Raw genomic sequence first — 12,183 nt, 5'->3', positions numbered from 1 at the left:
ATTCTGCTGCACGACTAATATTCCGCCAGTGTCGTTATGCTCATATTAGCCCTCTCCAAGTCACTTCACTGGCTTCCTATCCATTTCCGCATACAGTTCAAACTCCTCTTATTGACCTATAAGTGCATTCACTCTGCAGCTCCTCAGTACCTCTCCACTCTCATCTCTCCCTACATTCCTCCCCGGGAACTCCATTCACTGAGTAAATCTCTCTTATCTGCACCCTTCTCCTCCACTGCTAACTCCAGACTCCGTTCCTTTTATCTTGCTGCACCATATGCCTGGAATAGACTTCCTGAGCCGGGACGTCAAGCTCCATCTCTGGCCATCTTCAAATCTATGCTAAAAGCCCACCTTTTTGATGCTCCTTTTAACTCCTAACCCTTATTCAGAACCCTTATTTTATCATCCTCACTTTAATATTCCCTTATCTCTTGTTTGTCTGTCCTAATTAGATTTTAAGCTCTGTCGAGCAGGGACTGTCTCTTCATGTTCAAGTGTACAGTGCTGCGTACATCTAGTAGCGCTTTAGAAATGATAAGTAGTAGCAGTAATATAAATCTATCTTATGAATATTGTAAAGGGGGTCCGCTTCCTCATCTTGGGTGGAGCCAGCAAGCCTGCGGGGCTCCCAGAGTTCCAGGACAGAATACTGATGATACTGGGACTTAAGGCAATTTCATACCAAAAATCATAATTAATTCTGCATAACAAAGGTACAGTCCTCATAAAATAATCTTCAAAAGAAAAAAAGGTACAGTCCCGGTCGCAAAATCCCTCAGCAAACGCTCAGCTCCTCAAGACCTCAGGTCTTCTATTAGGGCATTAGCTTTCCCTTCCCCCTCCTTCAGAAAGGTTTAGTAAGAGTTCAGCACACTTCCAATATAGCACAACAGTTCAGAACAAATCTTCATGGACAGTCTTTGCACATCTAACCAATACCACAAATCACCTGCCTTTTCACAGCACAGAGGGAAACCTGTAAGCAGCAGGGTTGGCAGTTTCTCCCACCTCTCAGCACCATGCCTGGTGTGGCCTCCTCCACTGCCTTCAAGTGCTGGGCAGGGTAACCTTTGAATCCTCCCACTCCATGGTAGCTGGTTCCTCTCCTTTAGGCAGCTCTAGTGGCAGGCTATTTCCTTCCTCCACATACTCCATGGAATCTCTCTCTCCATTCATCTCCCCTCTCTCCTGGTGACTGAGAGCCTCCAGGAAATCTGCTCTCCCCTTCTCACAGCTGGGGGGAAACTGAGCTTCATCCTTTTCTCGCCCTCTAGTGGGGAGGAAAGGGAGTAACAGGCTCACCCTGCCTCAAGCCATTGCTCCTGCTGCTGGGACTGGGAATCCATTCCATCTTTTTAGGACTACTCTCCTCATTCATCCTTGAAAGGACTTCTGGGACCCGTAGTTCTGTGCTCAACTGCTTCACTGGGGGAATCTCTGGGGCTTGCCTTGTCACAATATTCATAGTGCATATTCTGAAAACCTGACATGCTGGGGTACCTCCAGGACCAGGTTTGGAAACCACTGCTCTGAACCTGAGGTGGCGGAGGCAGGGGGCAATGGGGGGGAGGGGGTTGTGTCAATGGTCTGTTATTTATTTTGGATTTTGCTCACACCTTTTTCAGTAGTAGCTCAAGGTGAGTTACATTCAGGTACTCTGGATATTTCTCTGTCCCAGGAGGGTTCACAATCTAAGTTGTACCTGAGGCAATGGAGGGTTAAGTGACTTGCCCAAGGTCACAAGGAGCAGCAGTAGGATTTGAACCTGCCACCTCTGGATTGCAAGACCCGCGCTCTAACCACTAGGCCACTCCTCCACTCCAACATCCCAATGCAAGTACCTATTTTTTTTTTTTTGGGGGGGGGGGGGGGGGCACTTGTGGTCTCCACCAGTCTAGGTCAGGAAGTGTGATGTACTACAAAAGCCTCAGAGACCACTGAAAAACCCAAATCTTGCCCATTCAGCAGAATTTCCCATAATTCATTTTTCATTTCCCCTTTTTTTCCCCCCTCCCAGTTCCTGTTTTCTCCAATATCCAGAAACACCGCAGTTATTTTGGTGCCAGAAGCATGTTTTTAACCCGGGCAGTTTTTTTTACCAACCTCTGCAGTTTTGGGTCTTGTGCTGTTTTGTTTGCTGAGAGGGGAAACAGGACCCCACCCCACCCCCAGCCAGCTGTGCACGAAGACCCATGGTACTATTGTTTATTGTAAAAAAACAAAAAAAAAAACAACTTATAGTCTTCTGCATTATCTCACAAATTGTAAGCGGATTACAAAATTAACATATATAATTCAAGAACAGACAGAATAACAAAAAGCACTACAATGGGCATGGTAGTGGGATCTGACATCCATACCACCAGCCTTCGTACTAAAATTTATGGCACATCTGACACTGAAAGAGAGATCCCCAGTGCCGCTTCAGTTGTTGAGTAACAAACTGCGCTCTCTGTGTAGTAAGCAGGACCAGTAGGGCTCCCAAATCTGCTGGAAAGCATTCCATTGTATTTCAGCTCCATCGGCCACCAAGCGCCGTTCATAGAGCGCAAGTTCAAACAGGAACTTTTTCCACATGCTTAGCAGAGGGGCTTTCCGCATTCTCCAATGCACTAATATTACCTTTTTCGCTAGCAACAAAGCCTTTGCTGTAAACAGTGCGCCCCGCGCTCTACCTGCCACATTGCCCTCTCACAAAACAAAAATCCCACATGGCATTTTATCCCACATTAAACATGAATTAGATTGGAACCTGGGATCATTTAACTTTTTTTTTCCTGGAGAGAGTAATGCATTGCCCCTCCCCCCAGGCTCTCTCCCCGGCTATAGCCAGCTCTGCAATTTTGAGGGGAGGCGTAGTGGTGGACCGGGGAGAGAGCCCTTACCAGCACAGGACAAGTGCCCACCCATCCAACCTGTTGGCCCAAAAATTGCCTTCTGGCTACGTCACTGCATCTTTCGTTTCAATAATACAGTCGGGGACGCCCAAATCCAACATTTAGGTCGACCTTAGAGATGGTCGTCCCCGATTTTTGGCGATAATGAAAACCGAGGACGCCCATCTCAAAAATGACCAAATCCAAGCCATTTGATCGTGGGAGGAGCCAACATTCATAGTGCACTGGTCCCCCTGACATGCCAGGACACCAACCGGGCACCCTAGGGGGCACTGCAGTGGACTTCACAAATTGCTCTCAGGTGCATAGCTCCCTTACCTTCAGCCAGATGCACTAACTGAACGGAAAAAGCCCTTCCATTACCGATCCCTTAGCGATTCGGAAAGGAACGGGCATGCATGAAGGAAATCGCATGCAAATGAGCTGCTCGCTGTTAGCTCATTTGCACACGATTTCCTTCCTAAGCAGGGGAAGCCAGTGCAGAGCAGCCAAGCATTATACGTGGCTGCTCTGTGCAAGCCAAAGACAGCTTCATACTTGCAGACAAACTGCGTGTATAATAGCTGTCTATAACCTTAAAAAAACACAATCCAGGTGAAAACGTCCAAGTGCTCGTCAGGGACATCTTTAGGACGTTCAAGTGTTAGGCACCTTCGCTATGCCTCCGGGCAGTTGAGGACGTCCAAAATGTGGATGTTTCTGTGAGAAGGACGTCCATGCCTTTGCTATGCCTCCAACACCCCCTTTATTTATTTATTTGGATTTTGGATCACAAGTAGCAGCAGTGGGATTTGAACCGGCCACCTCTGGATTGCAAGACCAGTGCTAACCACTAGGCCACTCCTCCACTCCACTTTAAATTTGGCCATACCTGTGGGGGGGAGGGGGGCAGTTCAGGACGTCCAAAATGTTTGAAAGAAGGACGTCCATGCCTTCGCTATGCCTCCGCTGACCAGTGGCGTAGCTACGTGGGGCCTGAGGGGGCCCAGGCCCCCATAGATTTGGCCCTGGCCCCCTCCCCTGCCGTCGCCGCCCGCCCCGCCGCCGCATCCGATACCTTATGTAAGGCGTCAGAAACAGCTGATCATACCCGGAACTAAGTTGAACGAAGGCGCTACTCCATTGCTGAAAAGACTCTTCGGCTGGCCCCGCCAGCAAACAAGGTATTGGCGGCAGCGGCGAGGCGGGCGGCGATGGTGGGGGAGGGTTGGTGGCGGGAGGGGGGTTCAAGGGGATCTCGGCAGGGGGGTCCAATGCGGCGGCGGGGCGGACGGCGACGGCGGCTGGGGGGGGGGGGGCGGCGAAACAGTGCCCTCCCACCTCGGGCTCTGGCCCCCCCTCCCGGCCAGGTCTGGCTACGCTCCTGCCGCTGACACACACACCTCCCCACCCAGGGACCTGCATACTGCTGCGATGGACCTGAGTATATTTGAGGCTGGTAAAAAAAGTTTTTAAAGTTGTTTTTTTCAGGGTGGGAGGGGGTTAGTCATCACTGGAGGAGTCAGGGGAGGTCATCCCCGATTCCCTCTGGTGGTCATCTGGTCAGTTCGGGCACCTTTTTGAGGCTTGGTCGTAAGAATAAAATGGACCAAGTACAGTCGCCCAAGTGCTTGTCAGGGACGCCCTTCTTTTTTCCATTATCAGTTGAGGATGCCCATCTGTTAGGCATGCTCCAGTCCCGCCTTCGGTACACCTCCGACATGCCCCCGGGAACCTTGGTTGTCCCCGCGACAGGAAGCAGTTGGGGACGCCCAAAATCAGCTTTCAATTATGCTGATTTGGTCAACCCTGAGAGAAGGACGCCCATCTCCCGATTTGTGTCGAAAGATGTGCGCCCTTCTCTTTTGAAAATAAGCCTGCTACTGATTTGATGGTTTTAGTTACGGAGTTCCAAATTTTAGTGCCTTGTTATGAAAAGTTAGTATGGATTGTTTCGTAGGTTACTTTCTTACAATTCGGGAAATGTAGAATAAGCTAGGTTCAAAAATACCATCCTGGAAGCCCAGGCCAGTTATATTTCACGTATTAAAAAAGGAGGAAGGAAGGCCAAGCGACAGCCGGCATGGTTAAAAAGTGAGGTGAAGGAAGCTATTAGAGATAAAAGAAAATCCTTCAGAAAATGGAAGAAGGAACAGACTGAAAATAATAAGAAACAGCATAAGGAATGGAAAGTCAAATGTTTTCACAGAGAAGGTGGTAGATACCCGGAACGCCCTCCCACGGGAGGTGATGGAGATGAAAATGGGTAACAGATTTCAAAAATGCTTGGGACAAACACGAAGGAATCCTATATAGAAGGCACGAAACCAAACAAGCTTAGCAGCGATTCGGTAGCAACACCAGTAATTGGGAAGCAAAGTCAGCGCCAGGCAGACTTCTAAGGTCTCTGCACTCAAAATGGTGAAGACAAATCAAGATTGAGTGTACACATGTTGTGTCACATCATACCTTATATCAGTTTATCTTCTTGGGGAGACTGGATGGACCTTACAGGTCTTTATCTGCCGTCATCTACTATGTTAAATGTGCTACAGAAGAACGTAACGGTCGTGAAGGCTGACGTATTCGCAAACTAGCCGAGATTACTGGTGAAATGTTGTTTGGTAATACTTTACACATAAGCAATAAAATTTTATAACGGATTGTATATTCCACAGGGAACCAAAGTACTGGTGATATATGGTCAGATTTTGACAGTCCATATAAAACCTGGGTTACAGAGTTTTGTGCAATTTGAAGTGGTCTCGGTATATTCTTCGACACGTCCAACAACAACCCATCACAATAATCAAAACATGAACTAACTATACCCTGATCACCACCCCGAACTTCTGAGGGGTTAAGTAATCTTTAAGATGTCTCACCAGTATCAGCCTGGAAAAAAAATAATGCAAATCATTTTCCTCACTTGCACTCTCATATTTATGGTAGAATCAAGAATCACCCCTGAAGAACGAATTTTCTGAACAAAAGTAAAGGATGTAGAAAAATCTGGAATAGGATCCTTGATAACGACATTACATATTCAGTTCTAGCTTCTTAGCCTTCATCCATTGGGCGGGGCTTCAAATGCCTTCCAGGATGCACCGGGCAGGGCAGGGTGTCACCCTTTTGAGGTGGTGCCCGCAGAGGATGGAGGGAGTGCTAGTCCCACCCTCCTCCAGCTCTGAGGTAGGCTGCAGGGAGGGGGGGTGTCCAGCTTGCGGTCCCAGTATTTTCAGCACGGTGGGGTGGGGGGGGGGGGGGAGGACGAAGGTCCTAGAAGTCCACCAGTTCGAAGCTGGTGTTAGGTTTTGCCCAGGGCATTGGGGCCTGGAAGTATGCAAATGCAGTCTGGACAGGGTCTCCCCATTCCGCCCCAATGCCCCGGGCAAACCCTAACGCCAGTTCGGAGCTGGTGTAGGGTTTGCTGCTGCTGCAGCATCTCTTTTATTTGGTGCGCTGCCCGCCGAGCATTGGCGAGGAAGGTTAATGGTCCCGTTTGGCATTACATTCGCATGCTATTAGCGTTCAGAGCTGGCACGCATTTGCCGGCTCTGATCCTCGGGCTGAAGCGAACGTGGGCACTAGTCCGGCGTTTGCTTCTGATTATCTCCACCTCAGGCGGTTAAGTGCCGACTCTGCCCCCCCCCGGACCGTCCACAAGGCAGTTTAGCAATCTCTGGCAGTGTTCAGAGGCTCTACCCGGTTACGCGCCGATGAATCTCGGTGGACAGCCCCGAACAAGTAATTTAACTGGCCAGGAGCTGCTTCTAGCTGGGGAAATTGCTTTGAAAACCAGCCCAAATGTTTTCATATCCTTTTCGAGTAGAGAGGTGTGGTAGCCGTGTTAGTCCACTTTTAAAGGTAATCAATAGAAATCAAACAAAATAAAACATGGAAAAGAAAATAAGATGATACCTTTTTTATTGGACATAACTTAATACATTTCTTGATTAGCTTTCGAAGGTTGCCCTTCTTCGTCCGATCGGTCATATCCTTTTCGCGATCACATTCATTCAAAGTGATTTACGTTGTGCTCTGACGAGGGCTGTGGCAGTCTCAACTGCAGGACCAGTAATGTGGACGCTCTGCCTAGCCATTTGCACCTTTGTGATAATGTGGGACGATTTAGGAAGTTATTTAAAAAGTCACTTTTTTGCTCTTTGATGATGGCAGCTCGTAGCAGCTATTGTTTTTGAGAGACTTGCAGGGGGGGCTTACAGCGCATTTGTTTGTGGGTATTATTATTATTGTGTATGGGGGTTTTTGTTAGCTGCTTAGGTTTAAGCAAGGTACAAGTTTTTAAAATAAACACAATTAAAAAGAGAGTAAAATTACAGCAAAGTTAGGAGTGTCTTCAACCATCCCCCCCACCTTCAAACCCCGTTGCAGGAGGAAGCAGGGTCACTGCGTTGCCAGTGGTATAAAAGGGATTCCCCCCCCCCTACACACACACTTTACCCCAGAGGCGGAAAGGGAACCTCAAGATCAGTCTGCTCAAAATGTGGCTGAACCACCCAAACAGGTTAATAGGCAACAGGGTCTCCACCCTTATTGTACTCAGGACTCTGACTTCTAAATGGGGTTGATCAGGGCGTCCCGGAGTCGTGTACCCCACCCCTACGGAAGCACCTGCACACCTGTGGTTTGCCAGTTTTGTGGTTGTCAACACTTTCGTTTCTTTATAAGAAAACCATTATCAAAGTCTTGGGGATGGGGGGAGGTGGCAGCTGTGGTGCACCAGAGAGCCATGTTCTGTTACTTGCCAGCTGTGTGCGCAATGATAGGCGATCTCTCATCTGATGTGTGCAACGCTAATCAGAAATTTATGAGCATGAGAGAGGAGCTGCTAAATGTAAGCTGTGGTAAGGGTTGTGAAGGTTTAGGAGCAGGTATGCGATGCCCCTTTAACCTGAACAGAAAAAAAGGCCAATTTTCAGCAGCAATGTCAAGGGAAGAATTTGAAAATGTCTATTCTTAGATGTTTTAAATTATTCACACATTCAGCAGGCAGAGTTGCCAATTCTAAGTGCTTATATACATTATTGTGCCACCTGAATTCTACGTAAGTACACAAGCACTGCCATACTGGGACAGACCGAAGGTCCATCAAGCCCAGCATTCTGTTTCCAACAGTGGCCAATCCAGGTCATAAATACCTGGCAGAAACCCAAATAGTAGCAACATTCCAAGTAGAACCCCAAAGAGTAGCAAGATTCTAGAATTCTAAAGAATAACAAGATTCCATGCAGAATTTCAAAGTGTAGCAATATTCCATGTAGAACCCCAAAGAGCAGCAAGATTCCATGCACAATCCTAAGTACATAAGCATTGCCATACTGGGACAGAGAAGGTTCATCAAGCCCAGCATCCTGTTTCCAACAGTGGCCAATCCAGGTCACAAGTACATTGCAAGATCCCAAAACAGTACATTTTATGCTGCTTATCCTAGAAATAAACAGTGGACTTTCCCCAAATCCATCTGAATAATGGCTTATGGACTTTTCTTTTACAAAGCAAGTGAAACCTTTTTTTAAACCCCACTAAACTAACTGCTGTTACTACATTCTCTGGCAACGAATTCCAGAGTGTAATTACACATTGAGTGAAGAAATATTTTCTCTGCTTTGTTTTAAATTTACTACTTTGTAGCTTCATCGCGTGCCCCCTAGTCCTAGTATTTTTGGAAAGAGTAAACAAACAATTCACGTCTACCCGTTCCACTCCACTCAGTATTTTATAAACCTCTATCATATCTCCCTTCAACCGTCTCTTCTCCAAGCTGAAAAGCCCCATCCCTAGGACTAGGGGAAGCACAATGAAGCTATTAAGTAGTAAATTTAAAACAAATCAGAGAAAATATTTCTTCACTCGTCTAATTAAATTTCTGGAATTTGTTGCCAGAGAATGTGGTAAAAACAGCTTAGCAGGGTTTAAAAAAAGGCATAAGCCATTATTAGGATGGACTTGGGAAAATCCACTGCTTATTTCTAGGATAAGCAGAATAAAATGTATTGTACTGTTTTGGGATCTTGCCAGGTACTTGTAACCTGGATTGGCCACTGTTGGAAACATGATGCTGGGCTTGATGGACCTTCGGTCTGTCCCAGTATGGCAATGCTTATGTTCTTTTAGAACAGGGTTCCTGGGTTTTAAGAGGTTAAGTCAGTACCTGCAGATCTCTGCAGAAATTACGCATACTTTGCATATGTGAATAATCTAGATGTGGACATTTACATACGGACAAACACTTAGCATATTTTATAATGTATGCGCATACTTTCAAACAGTCGTCATGTCACAATGTGTGCATTTACGCCGAGACTATTTATACTGAATATGGCCACGTACCTGTGAAAACTCTCTCCATAACATCAGTTGTTCAGTACGTTATTCTACTTAGGTTCTTGCGTTCGAGTGGCGCAGACAAAAGAAACACCCACAACCATTAAGAGGGAAATAGGCTTAGGAGTAACCTAAGGAAGTAAGGTGGTGGAGGTGTGGAATGGCCTCCCGGTGGAGGTGGTGGAGTCGAGGACTGTTCCAGAATTTAAAAAGGCATGGGATAAGCATGTGGGATCGCTTAGGAACAGGAAGAATTAGGGGTTACAGAGGATGGGCAGACTGGATGGGCCATATGGCCTTTATCTGCCGTCATGTTTCTATGTTTCTAACTGGGGGAATTACAAATCCAACACACCTTAATTAATAGCTAAATCTATCAAATAAAATCATTACAACTAATGCTAAACAGATACGTTTTAACAATTTTTCAGAAAAGTCAATAAGATTAAATTTGCCTAATATCGAGAAGTAACGAGGTCCATACTTAAGCACCCCTGATAAACAAAATTAAATTCCTCCTAGAAACTTTCTTCGCTGAAGGAAAATTTAATTTCAGACGCTGAATTGTTTGAGATGAAGAAAAGCTTTTAGGCAAATGCAAGCAATGTACTAGCTGGCTAGAAGAACGTACCATAAATCAATAAAAAAACAACAAATGGGCTATTTTGTATTCTATTCATTAGTCTTCTATAACACTTCTACCCATAAAAAGGTCCTGAAATGGTTTACAGCAGTGGTTCCCAAACCTGATCCTGGAGGCCCCCCAGCTAGTCAGGTTTTCAGGATATCCGCAATGAATATTCATGAGACACATTTGCATGAAATGGACTACAGGATACAATACCTAAAGAACCAGAAAGAATAGAGAACGCAGAAACATTCAAGTATTGGTGAAATAGAAAATCTTTAAGCCGTTTCTAAATACAAAATATGAATCAGCAAATCTAACAACCTCAGGAATAGTATTCCAAGTTGAAGCCTACTCTTTCCAAAAATACTAGGACTAGGGGGCACGCGATGAAGCTACAAAGTAGTAAATTTAATATGAATCAGAGAAAATGTTTCTTCACTCAACGTGTAATTAAACTCTGGAATTCGTTGCCAGAGAATGTAGTAAAGGCGGTTAGCTTAGCGGGGTTTTAAAAAGGTCTGGAGGGCTTCCTAATGGAAAAGTCCATAGACCATTATTAAACTGACTTGGGGAAAATCCACTGCTTATTTCTGGGATAAGCAGCATAAAATGTATTGAACTTTTTCGGGATCTTGCCAGGTATTTGTGACCTGGGTTGGCCACTGTTGGAAACAGGATGCTGGGCTTGACGGACCCTTAGCCTGTCCTAGTATGTCAACACTGATGTACTTATACAAGAGAAGGAATTTTCCAACGTTCTCTTTAATCGAACACCTTTAAAAGAGGGAAACGTAAAGTTCAAAATTCTCAACCGCCTACCAGGAAGCTTTCCATTGGTAAAAGGTACAATGGTCAAAAAAACTTCAGGAACATCGTCACCAAAAATTTTTAAACACCAAGCATGAAATCTTAAAGTCTCTTCTTCTGTTAACTGGGAGCCAATGTAGCTCTTTTAGAAGCGACGAGACACGATCAAACCTAGATTTCTAAGATACAACAAAAAAGCAACAAGAGCCTTTAAGAAAGGGACACATGTTCTTTAATTATAAAAGTCAAATCTTCCAATACAGAGCACACACGGGCCGTGTTTCGGCGGTAGGGGTCAAATATGTTCCGAGATAAAAATGAATGCTGTGTAAAGCAACCAAAACTTCCTCCTTATGAAATTAAAAAAAAAAAAAAAAAAAAGGTCCATCCACTCTATAAAGTGGTCGCTCGATGCGTCAAGAGGAAAAAGGGTCCATCTGTTGTTCAATGAAAGAAACAAACCTATTATTATTATTACTATTAGCATTTGTATAGTGCTACCAGACGCACACAGCGCTGAACACCTGACACAAAAAGAGACAGTCCCTGCTCAAAAGAGCTAAATAATACAGACAGACAAGACAGTTATGGGTGAGGGAAGTAATGGGTGAGAAGGAAGGAAGGAGCAAGGGGAGGGCAAATGAGTAGCGGCTAGGAGCCAAAAACAGCAGTAAAAAGGTGGGTTTTCAGGATGGATTTGAAAACAGGTAGAGATGGTGCTAGATGTATAGGTCCATGAAGACGATTCCAGGCATAAGGTGCCACGAGAGAAAAGGAGCGCAGCCTGGAGTTAGCAGTGGAGGAGAAGGGGGATGACAAGAGAGATTTGTCCAGAGAGCGAAGTTCACGGGGAGGAATATAGGGAGAGATGAGAGTGGATAGGTATTGGGGGGCTGCAGAATGGATGCATTTAAAGGTCAGTAAGAGAAGTTTGAACTGTATGCGGAAGCGGACAGGGAGCCAGTGAAGTGACTTGAGCAGTGGGCTAGTGATTAGGGTGGTGGACTTTGGTCCTGGGGAACTGAGGAACTGAGTTCGATTTCCACTTCCGGCACAGGCAGCTCCTTGTGACTCTGGGCAAGTCACTTAACCCTCCATTGCCCCATGTAAACCGCATTGAGCCTGCCATGAGTGGGAAAGCGTGGGGTACAAATGTAACAAAAATAAAATAGATATTATTGGAGATTCTAGATGGAATGTTGCTATTCCACTAGCAACATTCCATGTAGAAGGCTGCGCAGGCTTCTGCTTCTGTGAGTCTGACGTCCTGCACGTACGTGCAGGACGTCAGATTCACAGAAGCAGAAGCCTGCGCGGCCACATTGGTGATCTGCAAGGGCCGACTTCTACATGGAATGTTGGAATAGCAACATTCCATGTGTAGAATCTCAAATAGTAGCAACAGTGGAGGAGTGGCCTAGTGGTTAGGGTGGTGGACTTTGGTCCTGAGGAACTGAGTTTGATTCCCACTTCAGGCACAGGCAGCTCCTTGTGACTCTGGGCAAGTCACTTAACCCT

Source organism: Microcaecilia unicolor, chromosome 3 (genome assembly GCF_901765095.1).
Source record: "Microcaecilia unicolor chromosome 3, aMicUni1.1, whole genome shotgun sequence".
Lineage (NCBI taxonomy): Eukaryota > Metazoa > Chordata > Amphibia > Gymnophiona > Siphonopidae > Microcaecilia > Microcaecilia unicolor.
Note: the sequence above shows the minus strand (reverse complement) of the source record.